Source organism: Protopterus annectens, chromosome 1.part1, assembly GCF_019279795.1.
Source record: "Protopterus annectens isolate FY-2018-M chromosome 1.part1, PAN1.0, whole genome shotgun sequence".
Lineage (NCBI taxonomy): Eukaryota > Metazoa > Chordata > Ceratodontiformes > Protopteridae > Protopterus > Protopterus annectens.
The window spans coordinates 1,669,736,103-1,669,752,402 of record NC_056726.1 but is presented as its reverse complement, the minus strand read 5'-3'; positions in this window follow the sequence as shown (position 1 = coordinate 1,669,752,402).

Here is a 16,300-nt window from a genome sequence, read left to right as displayed (position 1 = left end):
GCATTTGTTTCCCATTTCTGATGTTCATTAAGGAGTTTTCATTATAACCAGTTCCATGTAAAACCCCTTCACTATTTTCCATGTCTAAAAGAGGTTTGTACACCCCCCAAATCTCTTTTGTTGTACTTCCAAAGTGAGCTCCACAATTAAATATTCAGGATAGCCCCTACTTAAGAACATTTGTTTCAAGGTCCTACATTCCTCTAAGAAATCAGTTTATTCCGTAACCATCCTAGCTGCATGCACCAACTGCCCCTTCACCACTGATTTCTTTTGTTGGAGGGGGTGGGAGCTAGTAAAGTGCAACATCGAATCTGAATAGGTTTTCTTTCAGAATATTCTTGCTAAGAAAGACCCTTTAATATTATCTTTCGTTAGTAAGATATCCAAATAGGATCTACAATCTTCCTTAAAAGAACTAGTAAACTGTAAAAATTCAGTAGTCCCATTTAAATGTCCTATCAGTTCATCTGCTGCCAATCCATCACCTTTAAACAAGATAAAAATGTCATTCAAAAATCTTGTATAAAAACAGATGGATGACATAACATTAGGATCATTGAACACATAGGTGAATTTCCAATGGACCATCACCAAATTAGCCATGCTTGCCCCACAGGGAGAGCCCATTGCTACACCCACCTGTTGTAAAAAAATTTCCTTTTCAAACATCACAAAGTTGTTAGTTAAAATGATGTCCAAAAGTTCTTCAGTTAGTCTAATCTCACTGTCTGGTGCCACATGATATCTCATTCTATGCATGACCCATTCAATGCCTATACTATGTGGTATTGCTAAATACAAATCTGTAACATCTATGGTTAAAACATTAACCTCCTGTCTAAAACGCACAGTGTTAATAGCTGCCAAAAAAGCCCATGAGTCTTTACATATTTGTTTCTCTTTTTCAATGTATTTTTTTAAAATACTGTCAACATACTTTGCATTGGCATGATTGATCGACAATCTTGTGTCAACCAATGCTCTCATAGGTGGGTCAGAAATCCTGTTATGTAATTTGGAGACACCAAACAGTGTAGGGACCCTAGGTGTTAAAATGGTCAAGTAATTTAATGTGGATACATCAATCAGACCTTCAATAAAAAGGTCATTCAAGTAAGTCTTTATATTATTATGGGCTCTGTTCATTTCATTAATGCTCACTTTGTTATATACATTACTCTCCAACACTTTGTTTCTTTCTGGTATTATACTCTGTAACATCCATCACTGCTAACCCACTCCCTTTCTCAGGTTTTAACACCCGTACTGGAAGGCTTTGCAAGTCATTCAGTGGTTCCTTCTCCTCAGAATTAATATTCACCTTCTCTTTGTGTGTGTGCTGTCTCATTAAACCCCTAAGTTCAAGTTCACACAGGTTTTCATACAACAGTAGGAGTGGATGGTTAAGGTGTTTATCTTGCAGACTCAAGGTACAATGTATGATTATCACCTTTGAATGGAAATTGGCTAGGCTTAAAATGGCCTGCAAGTGCAACTAGCCTAGCACTTAACTATGATCCTATGTTCCTTTGAAAACACTGATGATGCTATCCATTTAAATATGCACTACACAAATGTAAGCAAACATCTCGTGTGGTGTTTTTGATTCATGTAATGTGTTCTAGCTTGTGATCTTAGCCAGGTACCTATTTCAAAACAGACATTAATCCATTTACTCAGTTGTGCCAGAGTGAGCATATGAATGGACATGTAGGTAAGAATGGTGTAAGCCACATAACTGATGTGTACCAGCATAGCTGGAGATCTGTCTCTCACAACATTTTGTCATTTTAGTACAGACAACTCCTTTGCTAAACACTGATGATGCCATTTGTTGAAATGTTCCTTTTCTAAACCTAGTATTTAGCCTTTTCCTGTGGCATGAGGAAATGATAGAATTATCTCTAGCTCGTTGTCTTAGTAAGCCATGAGCTTGAATCCAGCATTATCTAAGCATTGTGCATGTTCATGCTTCTACAGTTATGGTGATAACTGCATTATACAACACATGCATTTGGGTATACCTACCATAATGCAATATTTTGTGACAAGGAGACAGATCACACCACACTTTTAACCAATATACAGACACACATGCCTTGCAGCAGTAAGATGATGTAATACTTTAAAATACACATTATCTTACATTTGTGCTAAGACCTGCTGTGGCACATATAGTCTAGACAATAGTCTGTAGCTTCTGTGATCACAGAGGTAGGTGTTCAAAACCTGCAGTAACTGAATAGTATGATTGTGTGTCAGTATATTGCTATGCATTAATGACATCCACTGCAATTGTAATGCATACAGTAATATTGGGAGAGGACACCTCCATTACATTTAGATCAAACAATTTTGCACCATAGTCATGATGATGTTATGCCTTCAGTTATGTTCTGTCTTACCGATGTGACAAAGCTTCACCTGTTGTGTGTGTGGTTAATGCACTGCTCTGTAGCTTCTGGGTTTACAGTGGTATCTGTTCAACTCCAGCAAAGGACAATATGACTTGACACTTGCAACATTGCATCAAATTATAGAACAAACTTCTTTCAACATATTGGGGGTTTCATGCCAGTCAAATAGGTGTTCTGTGATCCCTTGTGGTTAGAGTGGTCCTGTGACACATTGCAGTTAATATTGGTGTGAGTAGCGTATCTAAGCAGATAGACAAGGGGTTCAGATCTGAGGTTGTAAGAGTTGTAAACAATGTGGATTGACAAGGATGACTTAGTCAATCAACAGCAATATTAGACTGCTCACACTTATGTCAGTAATAACACAGCTACATACTTTTGATCCCTCAGAAGAAAATGTGTGCTGGATAAATTAACATCAAAAGCCTTTCCTACTTCATAGCTTGAAGGATGTTTTTTTTGTGGCAGCCTTCACTACTGTCTGCAGTGGCAGATGCTGTTAATGCACAGCTCTGTAGAGTATATGGCATGATTGGCAGATGTTTGAATCTGGTAAGATCTGTCAGAAAATTGTGATAGACAGAAGTAGCTTAGGAAAAGGAATGCAGATATGATGCAGTAAAAGGGCCACATTTGTAGCTCGTATACTCCTTGTTAGGAGACTCATACAGATTATATTAAGAAAATGATCTTGAGTGGCACCATAGACATGCCTCTATATGTGGCATTAACAGTTGATACACATCTCTCAGAGATCTTACCTCAGTTATGTGTTTCAGTCTGACAAGCTGTAAATGCTGCTCAAGAGGCATTCTTTGTTTTCCCAGTAATAATGATCTGTATTGCATCACTTCATACAAATATTTACATAAACATTTAATTATTTCTTTCACAGTCTATGTATTTAGAGGAGATAAGCGCTTATACATTGTTCCTCAATGTGGGCCCTGCTGCAAAACCATCACAAAGTATGAGTGGGCCGATGTTATGATATTTTCTTTTGTTTTTATGTTGGATGGTTGATGTTATTATAGTCTTTGCTGTACATCTTTATGAGCATGTCCAGTGTAATGATGTAGTAGATGTGAGACATTTAGAACAAAGCACAATAAGTAATCAACATACTCAGAAAGTTCATAGGTTCATAGGTTGATAGGTTCATACTAGGCTATCTGCCCGAGGGCATTTACCAGCCTAGCCCATAGTTTTGTGGCTTACGCCACCCCTTTAGTATGGGGAACTATACCCATTATTTTGCTGTGCCTCTGTTGAGCAGTGACACTGAGGTAATCCCTGGGGTATATCTGCGATCTCCCATCCATTGGTCAAGATTTCTCTTGAACAAGGCCAGCGAGGTGTTCTTCTTTCTCAAAAAGTAACAAATTAGCCTGTGGACCATATCTCTCAAACTCTTAGAGCAAGAAATCTGAACAAAGCCTAAATAAAAGTGGAAGAAAGGCTCAAAAATAGGGACAATTTTTAAATATTGCTCTTACAAATTTAGAAAGTTTATAGAATTAGATGTTTTGCATTAGCATGAATTTTCTGAGGGGTACGAAGTCTGAAACTCAAATGTCTGTCATTATTTTCTAACTTCAATGTTTAATGATTTGCTATTAATCTGCCAGAAAACCACAATTTTATGAAAAATGGACCAAAATATGAGGCAAAAATCTGGATAGTCTGCAAAAATCTGTACAGTTGAGAGGTATGTGGATGGTTTGTTTTGCCAATGGCCATACAATGGTGTTATTAACCTACACTCAGAGGATGGCAACATTTGTCACAGCTCAGTTTACAATTTGTATATGGGAAATGTAATTTGTCAACAGGGCATTTATTAATACATGTTAATGTTTCACTTGGGTGTGATGTATGTTACTGTAGTATCATATAGGTCTTAATAATGTTTGTAACAAGGCTCACTTCAGGGCTAAATATTAGTTACAACATCCTGGTATTTTGCATTCACATGTATATTCTGATACACATACTTACATCAACATGTAAGGTGGGGTATTTGTACCAGGAAGTGCACACCTCAAGTCATTAATTACCATACCACAAATGCATCATACTTGAATAATCGTAGCCTAACATTTGCAACATTTTCCAAGTAGCTGATGCATTAACTCCATAATGTTGGCATGTAATATTTATTTTACCTAAGGCTTGTCTGGGTTCCCTATCTATTTGTGTTATACACATAAATGCATGCTATGCATGTTGATATATGTTATGACATTCAGAGACACACAAGCCATTTTAGTTGTACCTTGATTTATGGGCATGTTTGCATATGCCGCATGACCATGCCTCATTTTGCACATACGGATGTCACATCTGCTATGGTTAGACAACTTTTAGTATATTTATATCACATCATTATTCTTTTTATATCCTGGTCCATGTACATATGTACATATATACGTGTGTGTGTGTGTGTGTGTGTGTGTGTGTGTGTGTGTGTGTGTGTGTGTGTGTGTGTGTGTGTGTGTGTGTGTGTGTGTGTGTGTGTGTGTGTGTGTGTGTGTGTGTGTGTGTGTGTGTGTGTATATATATATATATATATATATATGTGTGTGTGTGTGTGTGTGTGTGTGTGTGTGTGTGTGTGTGTGTGTGTCATCTCCTTTTGTATTTCACTACATATCAACATAGCATGCATGAATAGTCACAGACTTTCTACCATTCACAACATGCAGACTGATGCAGAAAATGTTTTTTTTTTCCTTAAGTAACACTGTTATTGGAATGATTGCACAGTCTGTCATTCTTCTCAATATTTCAACATTATAACAGGTGTACGCTTTGCCACAACAGCATCAATACTGTTTCCTTCATACACATAGGGCAACAAAAGCTTTACAATTCTTTATCCTGTTATGTATGTTATAACATCAGTCATGTGTATGCAATTAATTAACTTTGATCAATCTCACAGTATACATTACAAGGGCAGATGACTTTCATACACATATCACATGGGTGTAGCAGGGCATTCTCAAAATAATCATGTGAGTAACACAATTTAATGAGCATGAATCAGAAAATGTATAGTGGAGAATGGACATTTAGGTTTTATTAATGTATATACTAATCTTATATTTACATTAATATACGACACATGCTTGGATGATACATTTTTAGCTTTACAATAGCCTTTCTATGGTTACAAGTGAGCACAAATGTCAAAAACTGTCTCTGTCTGACATGTATAAGGCAAGAGCTGTAGAATTGATTTATTGTTTTGTTAACTTTCTCTGTGGCAAAAGATGCAAGTGCTATGAGTTTAGAAAAAGAAGGCAGGTGATACAGGATTCAAATCCAGTTAACTGATAATTTGGGAAGGGTTTGGTATAATGGTTAAGGTGTTTACCTCACAGACACAAGATACAGGGTTTGATTTGCGAGAGAAATTGGCTAGGCTTGAAATGGACCACAAGGGCAGCTAGCCTAGTAACGATCTATGACAGGTGGTGATTACAGCAAACTGTTGGTTACAACAGAAAACTTTCTGAATATACATTTGATGTGCAATAAATGCAGTTTATGCAATATTCCATAACATATCTATTTCCCTTAACTGTAATCTCAGCTCAGCACTTTAAATAAATACATTTTACATGTATCACATTTACTTTCCTTTGTTATACTGTAGCTGTGTCCCTCTCCCATCCTTCATTAGCATTTCCTTTTTATTTATGTATGTGCCCCTAACTGTATAGGATTACTTGTACAGATAAAAAAATATTTAATTACTAATCTAAGTATAACGAAGTATTATTTCCTTATTTAGCTTCCCCTGTCTCTTAATTATGTAATTTAAGTTGCCCTCACTTTGAATTGCACTGTCCGTGTATGCTCCTTTACTGGGGTTATGTGCAGTCATAACCTATTGTTGATATCATGTGCGTGAACTGCCATGTGCCAGTTTGCAGCCACTAGCACATGTTCTAGCCATGAATAGGTACTGCTGAATGTGCAGGCTTGCTTAGTGGCTTGAACATTCAATGAGCACTGCTGCTCGACATGTTAATTTGAATGGCGCATGTAGGCTTAGAGTGATATGTGCCTGCAAGTTAATAAATACCCAGGAATCTATTTCTGATATTGGTCATGGCTTTTAGGTTTGCAGTTAGTACTACTCTATTGTTACTCTATTGTGTCTCTGAGTAAGTGATTGACATAAGGTTTACAGATTAGTCATTGTCTGTGTTTCTTGATAGGGAGAGGACTTTGAAAAATCTGATTAGCTTAGCTATATTTTTAGGTATGTAAGTGAAAATTAGGAAGGGAAATCATGAATACATGTGACAATGAATGAATCCATGAGTGCATGTGTGTGTGCGTGTGTGTGTGTGTGTGTGTGTGTGTGTGTGTGTGTGTGTGTGTGTGTGTGTGTGTGTGTGTGCCTGTGTGTGTGCGTGTGTGTGCATGTGTTTGTGTGCACGTGTGTGTGTGTGTGTGTGTGTGTGTGTGTGTGTGTGTGTGTGTGTGTGTGTGTGTGTGTGTGTGTGTGTTTTTGTTTGAGTCTTTGGAAGTGACACGACTGCAGGGTTTATGGAGATATGCACATTAAAGCAAAACAATTTTTATTTATTTCAACTTTTAAGCTGGGGTAGATCATTGATCCCAGTGAAACATTTCAAGGCTCAGCTGAGGAAAGTACAACAGTCAGAGGATAACAAAGCTGATATTTTCAAATAGACATATTCACAGTGATGAATAACGAGCTATGTTTTGCAAGCAAGCAAGCAATTATCACTATAAAAATACAACTATCAGTGAATGAACAGCTATAACAAAAAAAAAAAAACTGTAAGGATTTCATTATATACAAAATATATAATATAGTATAAAGAGAAAGGGAAAGTAGATGGGAGGGAGATCATTTTAAGGCCAAAGAATTATCTTTAATTAAAGGTATCCATTACTAATATGTGAATGTGGATTTTATGATTTACAGCATGGTAAACACTAGTTGCCTTTCAGTTAAGGAATTCCTTTCTACTGCATCAGCTATTGAAGTCTTCAGCAGGCTCCAGTGAGACATCCCATTCTTGGGCTCACTAAATATATGGCAGAAGCTTTAAAGGAGACCAGAGATGAACTCACCATACAAAAACCATCTTATCAGGACACCCTGACTAGACTTTTTGGTTTCCTGGATCTATTCAGATGCTGTCTTTTTTTTTGACATAAGACACCTCCAGCTCTTAACCATATAACAGCTCAGTACTTTTCTTGATGCAGGAGTCCAGAAAATATGGCCTGAGACTTAATGACATGACTACAGAGTTAATCATCTACTTTTATCCCAAGTTTTTGTAGAACCAACTATTGTTATGAGCATCCTTAAGGTTAAATAGCATTTTTGTTATAGATAGAACACAAGTAGCACAGATGTCCAATAACAATTTACCACTTTGATTTTTATCAAGCAAAATGTCCCTCCAAGTATCTTCGCCATTCCTGACTTAAGTACCGAAGAGGTCGAATAGAGAAGTCAGTTGCATTGCACCCACTGCCTCCAAGAAGGCAACAGATAAGTACTGTACTTTGGAATAAGTAAAATGCCTCACGACTCAAACGTATTTCCTTATAGTCTAAATATCTATGTCAAGCACATAGGATGCCAAAAGATGTCATACTGGTAATGCATGTTACCCTTCTGCTAAAACCAATAATTAATTTACTTGGTGTTTCCAGCAGGGCAATTGAAATGCTGGGAGAGGTGTGAGAGTGATATTGGTGTAAGCCATAGCAGTAGATGATCAGTGAATGAATAAACATAAAACAGTGGTATTCTTTCATACACCTTTTAACTCAGAAATGTAAAAACACATACTCCATATCTATACATGATATACAACATACGCACACAGCATAAAGAAGTATGTGTGGAAAATAACAGTTCAATCAGTATTACAATGAGCATGGGTGTCCCTCAGGGCTGTGTTCTGAGTCCTATGATGTTCACCTTGTTGACGCACAATTGCATGGACAAGCATGAATCCAGCAAAGTCATCAAGTTTGTGGATGATACCACTGTCATAGGTCTTGTCAGAAATGGTGAGGAAACAGCCTACAGGGATGAAGTGGAGTATCTGATAGGCTGGTGTGACAGCAACAATCTGGCCTTAAATTTAAGCAAGATCAAATAATTAATAGTGGACTTCAGCAGGACTCAGGCGATACATCAGCCTCTGAAAATAAAGGGGGGCAGTGGAAAGAGTCAAAAACACAAGTTCCTTGGGGTGCACATCTCAGATGACCTATCCTGTTTGACTCATATTAGCCACATAGTGAAGAAGGCACAACAACGTCTGCACTTCCTATGGAAACTGAGGATGACAAACCTGTCTCAGTCCATCCTCAAAGCCTTCAACAGAGGGACCATTGAGAGCATCCTTTCAAATAACATTATAGTTTGGTATGGTAAGTGGAAAGCATTTGACTGCAAGGCTCTCCTGAGGGTAGTGAAGACAGCAGAAAAAGTCATTAGTTCCTCATTCCCATCCATGGATGATCTGCACAAGACTCGGTGTGTGGGAAGGGGTAGAAAGATAATCAACGTTCCCACACACCCTGCCCATAGCATGTACTTCTGCCTTTCCTCTGGCAGTTGATTTCATAGCTTACACTGCAAAACATGCTGAACCTGAATGCCAGGCATGACAGTGAATAATCAGATCCATATGCCACTTGGTGTGAAGTATCATCTATAGTAATCACTCTGGCAAATTGCTTCAATAACTGGCACAGTTAGCCTGATTTCTTAAGCTATTACTTCCTGAATGTCCAATAGTCAGGCGTGAGTCACTACTCCATATATGTGCAATATAAACATCAGAATATATTATACTACAACTGATGAAGTGCAATATTTTAAGCAATCACAATGTGAAGTCATAATCTTGCAATACCAACTAGTACAATATTGTCTAATGTCTTCCTGTCCAGTTTCTATAATTTATTGTGTTGTTAATAGTTTAATTATTATTGGGTGTGCATTAGTCTTACTGTCAATCTAACCATGTGTCCATTGTTATGTATTGCATGGTGAACCAAAGCAACATAATTTCATTTGGCTTGCACTGCTGTGTATATCTAATCGACAATAACGTTTAATTTGACTTTGACTATAATAGAAGTGGGATTAAGGGGAGCAAGAGTTCCACTACTGAACCTCAACTAAAAAAACCTGAGGAACAACAACACAGAAAACAGTTGCCTGAAACACAAAAGAGTGAAAGCACTGTCTATAAGCATTTTTATTTGGAGCAATCTCCTTTGTACTTTACAGTGTGGAAGAAAATCACAAAGACCGCCTGAATGTGTATATAGCAATTCTGTTGTTATTTAAACATGAAGATTGGACAAATCCTCCAAATCACAAGGAATCATTGCTGGCAAAGATACTTAAAAACACACCAACAGTGATTTTTAGTGGAAAACAATCAATAGATTTTGATTTGTTTAGTGAATTAGATTCCTGATGCTTGGGGAACAGATACTCAGCGACCTGTAGAGAAGCCCCTGAGAAGGGTTGCTGATAATGTGCAAGTGCAGTAAAGGCATTTAAGGCATTTCATTAAGCTCTTATTTATGCTCTGGGGTTTTTTTTTTTGCGCTCCTTCACTTAGAGAATGGCTTCTGGGAAAAAACATATCAGTTGAAAAGAGTACAGAAGATACATGAACACAAAAGCTCACAACTATTTTTCTGAATAGTCAACAAAGAAGAAAATGTCTGTGAATGGAAGATGAAATGAGCTGTATTGGTCAGTAAAAGTTTTATGGAAAAGTTTTACAGAAAACATTATTAAACAAGCCAGTAATAAACAAAAAGTCAGTTTTACAAGCAATAGTGTTTTCTATCAAAAATGACACTGCTATATCGCTACAGTAAAGGATTAATCCCCCATACTGCCAGAGGTGGAACATAAACAACCCACAACAGCATGCATTCTTTTTTTTTAAAATGTCCTCTAGAATGAGCAGCAGGGACAGATGGGTAGAATATTAAACCTGATTAAGATCTGAACAGTAGAAAGTAAATGAGACTAAAATGACTGAACCTTACTAGGAATGGTGAAAGTAATCACTGTCCATTCGATATCCATAACAATTTCATAAAAAATTATATTACTATTTGATGTGAATGGCAACACCCCTACATCTATAATGAACTTATTTGGTTAAACCCAATTGATTAATAGCCCCACACATAATAGCAACACATCAAATACCCTATTAGAATGGATCCTAGTATTGGTCCCTAGCAAATACACAACCTCAGGCACAATGTCTGACTGTCTCATTGACCATCTCCCAATTTGTGCAACATCTCACACATTTGCTTCAACAGCATGTTTATAAAACAACACACAACCTTTCTATGTTTAACCCACAAATGTTCATTATTAGCCTATTAAAAATCCAACCCTTAGATGATGCTGTAAATGAACTCAGTACTTTTTCTAAATATCCTAAATAGTCTTGCAGCTTGTAGAAGACAGAGACTGCAAACTTGCTATCCAAAACAAATAGAATGCTAATGCAGGATAGAGTAAAAACATGGAAAGAACGGCAAACATACAAAAACTACAGTATTTTGAAAACTTCAGCGTGCTTTGCAATTTTACTAAAAAGCAAATTAATGAAGACAAAAAAAATTGCTGTATAACTTTTACAATAATAGTAAACACAACCCTAAAATATTCTGAACAGCCATTAAAGAAATCTTCACCCTGGCCATAAATTCAACCCTAAAGGTTCTTCCAATAAATTATGATTTGAAACTGTAATACAGTTCATCTCTTATTCTGCTAGATAGTATAGCATCTATAAGTAAGGATTCCCCAACATTTACTCCTAACCCTGCCCAGCAGCCATGTATTGCCACATCCACTTTCACCTTCAAACCTATGCCCACATCCTATATAAAACTACTCTTAAACAAACTCAAACCATGGTCTACTTCAGCTGATGGCCTTCCAAGTGAATACCTTAAAACAGCAGCCGATAACAATGCCTTCCCTGTTTCAATCTTTAAAAATAGGTCAGTCCAGGAATCCTATGTTTGTTCTCACTGGAAAAAAGTCATGCATTATCCTTCTGAACAAAGGAGGAAATTCAATAGACATTAGTAACTTTAGACCTGTACAGACCTATAGCAATCTTATCCTCAATCTTCAAAATACTTTAAAAATGTATTCAAAAACAATTGTGAAACTATCTCTTGCAGGAAGAACTCATTTTCCCTACACATCATGACTTCCATCCTTCGCATAGCACTAACCCTGCACTTCTACCATATATAGATATTGTAAATAAAGCTAGACATATTGGTAAACTAGTCTCCACCTTATTTCTAGACTTGTCTAAAGCCTTCGACATAGTTTAACACAGCAAACCTCTACTTCAAATGTCCTTATTAGGTCTCAGCCTGTCCTTCAATGGTTCAAAAGATACCTATCCAATAGGTATCAGTCAGTAAAATAGCACTTCACCCTCTCTCTGAACCTCCCAGTCGCCACCAGTGTACCACAAGGCCCAATCATTGGTCCCCTCCTCTTTTAACATCCTCACCAAAACCATCCACACATCCATACAACAAACCTCCGTAATACAGTACACAGATGATCTACACTCATTTGCACATCTGATAATGTGGGACACTTGCAGAAAATTACTCAGGAAGCTTTAACAGTTAGTAAAATATGGCTTTGTATCTCACATATCATGTTCAACCCTAAAAAAAAAAATAAAAAAACTACAATAATTTTCAAGAAATCCATCTCCCATGAAAAAAAAATGTTGATAATACAGCCATTAAAGCCACTTCTCATAGTAAATTATTATAGAGAAAAGTGGATGATAATCTTAATGTGGACCTGCATATAAAAAGCTGCATACGTAAAACTCAACAAAAATTAGGGATGCTTTAATAGAGCCAAAACATTCTCATTGATGCAACTAAAGCTATACTTGCCCTTACTTATCTCTTCCTCACGCTTCTTTATGGTGCTCTCATTCTCAATAACCTTAAGACATCACAAAAATTAAACCTTGAGCAATGCTATAACAAAGTCGTTAAATTTGTAACAACTGCTCCTTTCGGAACACACCACTGTATAGAACTAGTAATGTCTTTCGGCTTTTCCCGGTTAGGGGTCGCCACAGTGAAACTCCGGTCTGCTAATGATTGGCAGTGGATTTTTACGGTGCCAAGTTACCAGCCCGATGCCCAGCCTTCAAAGAAGGCACATCCATTCATGCATGCACCTACCTGCATGTCTTTAAACATCACTTGACCATGGGGAGGACATGCAGACACCACTGTATAGAACTAAAAAGCCTAAAATGGTTAGAACTGCCCATCAACTAACATACATACAGCTTCTTACCACCTATAAAATGATCTAGAGCACATCTGCTTGTTCTTCACTAAACAGCATTCTACACCACTATGTTCCCAGTAGGTCACTATGATCCAATGTCCAAAAACCCTGTGTTTCCACAAACCTATCAAATCTACTGGGCATTGTCTGCACTCACACCATTTTGGTTAAGGCCTAAAACTCATTATCTTTATAAGGTCATGTCAGTACCCTCCCTCCCACTTTCAAAACTATTTTCAAACACTTCCTAGCCAAAGGCTGGCTCTTTTCTTGCTCAACACCAGGATAAACTATATCCCTAATTGTGGACAAATACCAATTCATACCTTACATTTCCTTATTCTACCTTCTTCACTCACTTCCTTACTTTTATCAGTTTCTTTACTATGGCTTCTTTCTAAATATGCCATAAGCCTACTTTTTTCTCACTTTATATTGCAGTTTCTGTTTGTATTATAGTAGCTTACTTTTAATTTCTCTATAAACTGGCTACATTTTTTCTATTAAATCGTCATATAACTTGCATCTGCTCTTAACCAATGTTTTCATATTATGTCTAATTTGGTATAATTATTTAAAATATATTTGTTTTCTTTATTATTTTTAATGACTGTATAATTATTATTCTTAATGTTTTATAGTATTTTAAAGTTTTCTCCCTGGGCCTTCTCTGAAAATGGTTTCCTTCCCAGTTGGACTTTTCCAAAAAACAAATGTCAATAAATAAATAAATAAATAAATGCTAAAACCTTTTTTTATTTTAAAATTCAGTGCAGATATAGTCTATGATTTCACAAGTAATACATTGTTAGAATATTTTTTCTCCTTTATCTCGAAGCTCTTTGAATAATTTACATCTGTTTTGTGACTTTTACAACTGGTACATTTTGATGCTGATCATGCTGTGATTTTGTACCAGCAGTACGAAATGAAATGATTTATTAAAATGTCCTTACAAATACTTAACATATGAATCTGTATACCCTTTTCATTAGTCTGTAAAGCAAGTATATCAAGTGCTATATATCATCCACTCTTAACCTTTTCATCGTATTCTTTTAAAACAGATGTGAAACTCAGTGGGAATTGAAAAGGCTTAATTTAACAAAATGCTATGGAACATGTGCAGATATAGCAAAACATGTATTCAGATGGGAAAGAATGCTAGTATTTATAAAAACAGTATCAAAAACCTATGCAGCACATTATGACGGCTATGAAAGACATCCAGTTCTTTCCTGTCTGCTGTAATCACACATGTTGAAAAAGCTTTTCTGCTTTGCTTAGTTTTATTTACCTCACTAGTTGTTAACAATCTATCTCATGTGCCTATAACCCAAGAGGAAATTCATCCTCTCAGTACACCATTCAGTGTTGAGTTCTGCTTTGTGCAGTGCCAGCTATCATTTTAAATATCTTCTTTTGTAATGATGTTGTCGTTTAACAGCATTTGTACTTCTTATCCTTGCACTATTGTTTTCGACCATGATACCAGTGGTATTTAGATGTCTGCTCACGCTCATTTTAAATATCTTCTTTTGTAATGATGTTGTCGTTTAACAGCATTTATAATTCTTATCCTTGCACTATTGTTTTCGACCATGATACCAATGGTATTTAGGTGTCTGCTCATGCTCATTTTAAATATCTTCTTTTGTAATGATGTTGTCGTTTAACAGCATTTGTACTTCTTATCCTTGCACTATTGTTTTCGACCATGATACCAGTAGTATTTAGGTGTCTGCTCATGCTCATTTTAAATATCTTCTTTTGTAATGATGTTGTCGTTTAACAGCATTTATACTTCTTATCCTTGCACTATTGTTTTCGACCATGATACCAATGGTATTTAGGTGTCTGCTCATGCTCATTTTAAATATCTTCTTTTGTAATGATGTTGTCGTTTAACAGCATTTATACTTCTTATCCTTGCACTATTGTTTTCGACCATGATACCAATGGTATTTAGGTGTCTGCTCATGCTCATTTTAAATATCTTCTTTTGTAATGATGTTGTCGTTTAACAGCATTTATACTTCTTATCCTTGCACTATTGTTTTCGACCATGATACCAATGGTATTTAGGTGTCTGCTCATGCTCATTTTAAATATCTTCTTTTGTAATGATGTTGTCGTTTAACAGCATTTGTACTTCTTATCCTTGCACTATTGTTTTCGACCATGATACCAGTGGTATTTAGGTGTCTGCTCATGCTCATTTTAAATATCTTCTTTTGTAATGATGTTGTCGTTTAACAGCATTTATACTTCTTATCCTTGCACTATTGTTTTCAACATGATACCAATGGTATTTAGATGTCTGCTCATGCTCATTTTAAATATCTTCTTTTGTAATGATGTTGTCATTTAACAGCATTTGTACTTCTTATCCTTGCACTATTGTTTTCGACCATGATACCAGTGGTATTTAGGTGTCTGCTCATGCTCATTTTAAATATCTTCTTTTGTAATGATGTTGTTGTTTAACAGCATTTATACTTCTTATCCTTGCACTATTGTTTTCGACCATGATACCAATGGTATTTAGGTGTCTGCTCATGCTCATTTTAAATATCTACTTTTGTAATGATGTTGTCATTTAACAGCATTTGTACTTCTTATCCTTGCACTATTGTTTTCGACCATGATACCAGTGGTATTTAGGTGTCTGCTCATGCTCATTTTAAATATCTTCTTTTGTAATGATGTTGTCGTTTAACAGCATTTATACTTCTTATCCTTGCACTATTGTTTTCGACCATGATACCAATGGTATTTAGGTGTCTGCTCATGCTCATTTTAAATATCTTCTTTTGTAATGATGTTGTCGTTTAACAGCATTTGTACTTCTTATCCTTGCACTATTGTTTTCGACCATGATACCAATGGTATTTAGGTGTCTGCTTATGCTCATTTTAAATATCTTCTTTTGTAATGATGTTGTCGTTTAACAGCATTTATACTTCTTATCCTTGCACTATTGTTTTCGACCATGATACCAATGGTATTTAGGTGTCTGCTCATGCTCATTTTAAATATCTTCTTTTGTAATGATGTTGTTGTTTAACAGCATTTATACTTCTTATCCTTGCACTATTGTTTTCGACCATGATACCAGTGGTATTTAGGTGTCTGCTCATGCTCATTTTAAATATCTACTTTTGTAATGATGTTGTCGTTTAACAGCATTTATACTTCTTATCCTTGCACTATTGTTTTCGACCATGATACCAGTGGTATTTAGGTGTCTGCTCGTGCTCATTTTAAATATCTTCTTTTGTAATGATGTTGTCGTTTAACAGCATTTATAATTCTTATCCTTGCACTATTGTTTTCGACCATGATACCAATGGTATTTAGGTGTCTGCTTATGCTCATTTTAAATATCTTCTTTTGTAATGATGTTGTCGTTTAACAGCATTTATACTTCTTATCCTTGCACTATTGTTTTCAACCATGATACCAGTGGTAT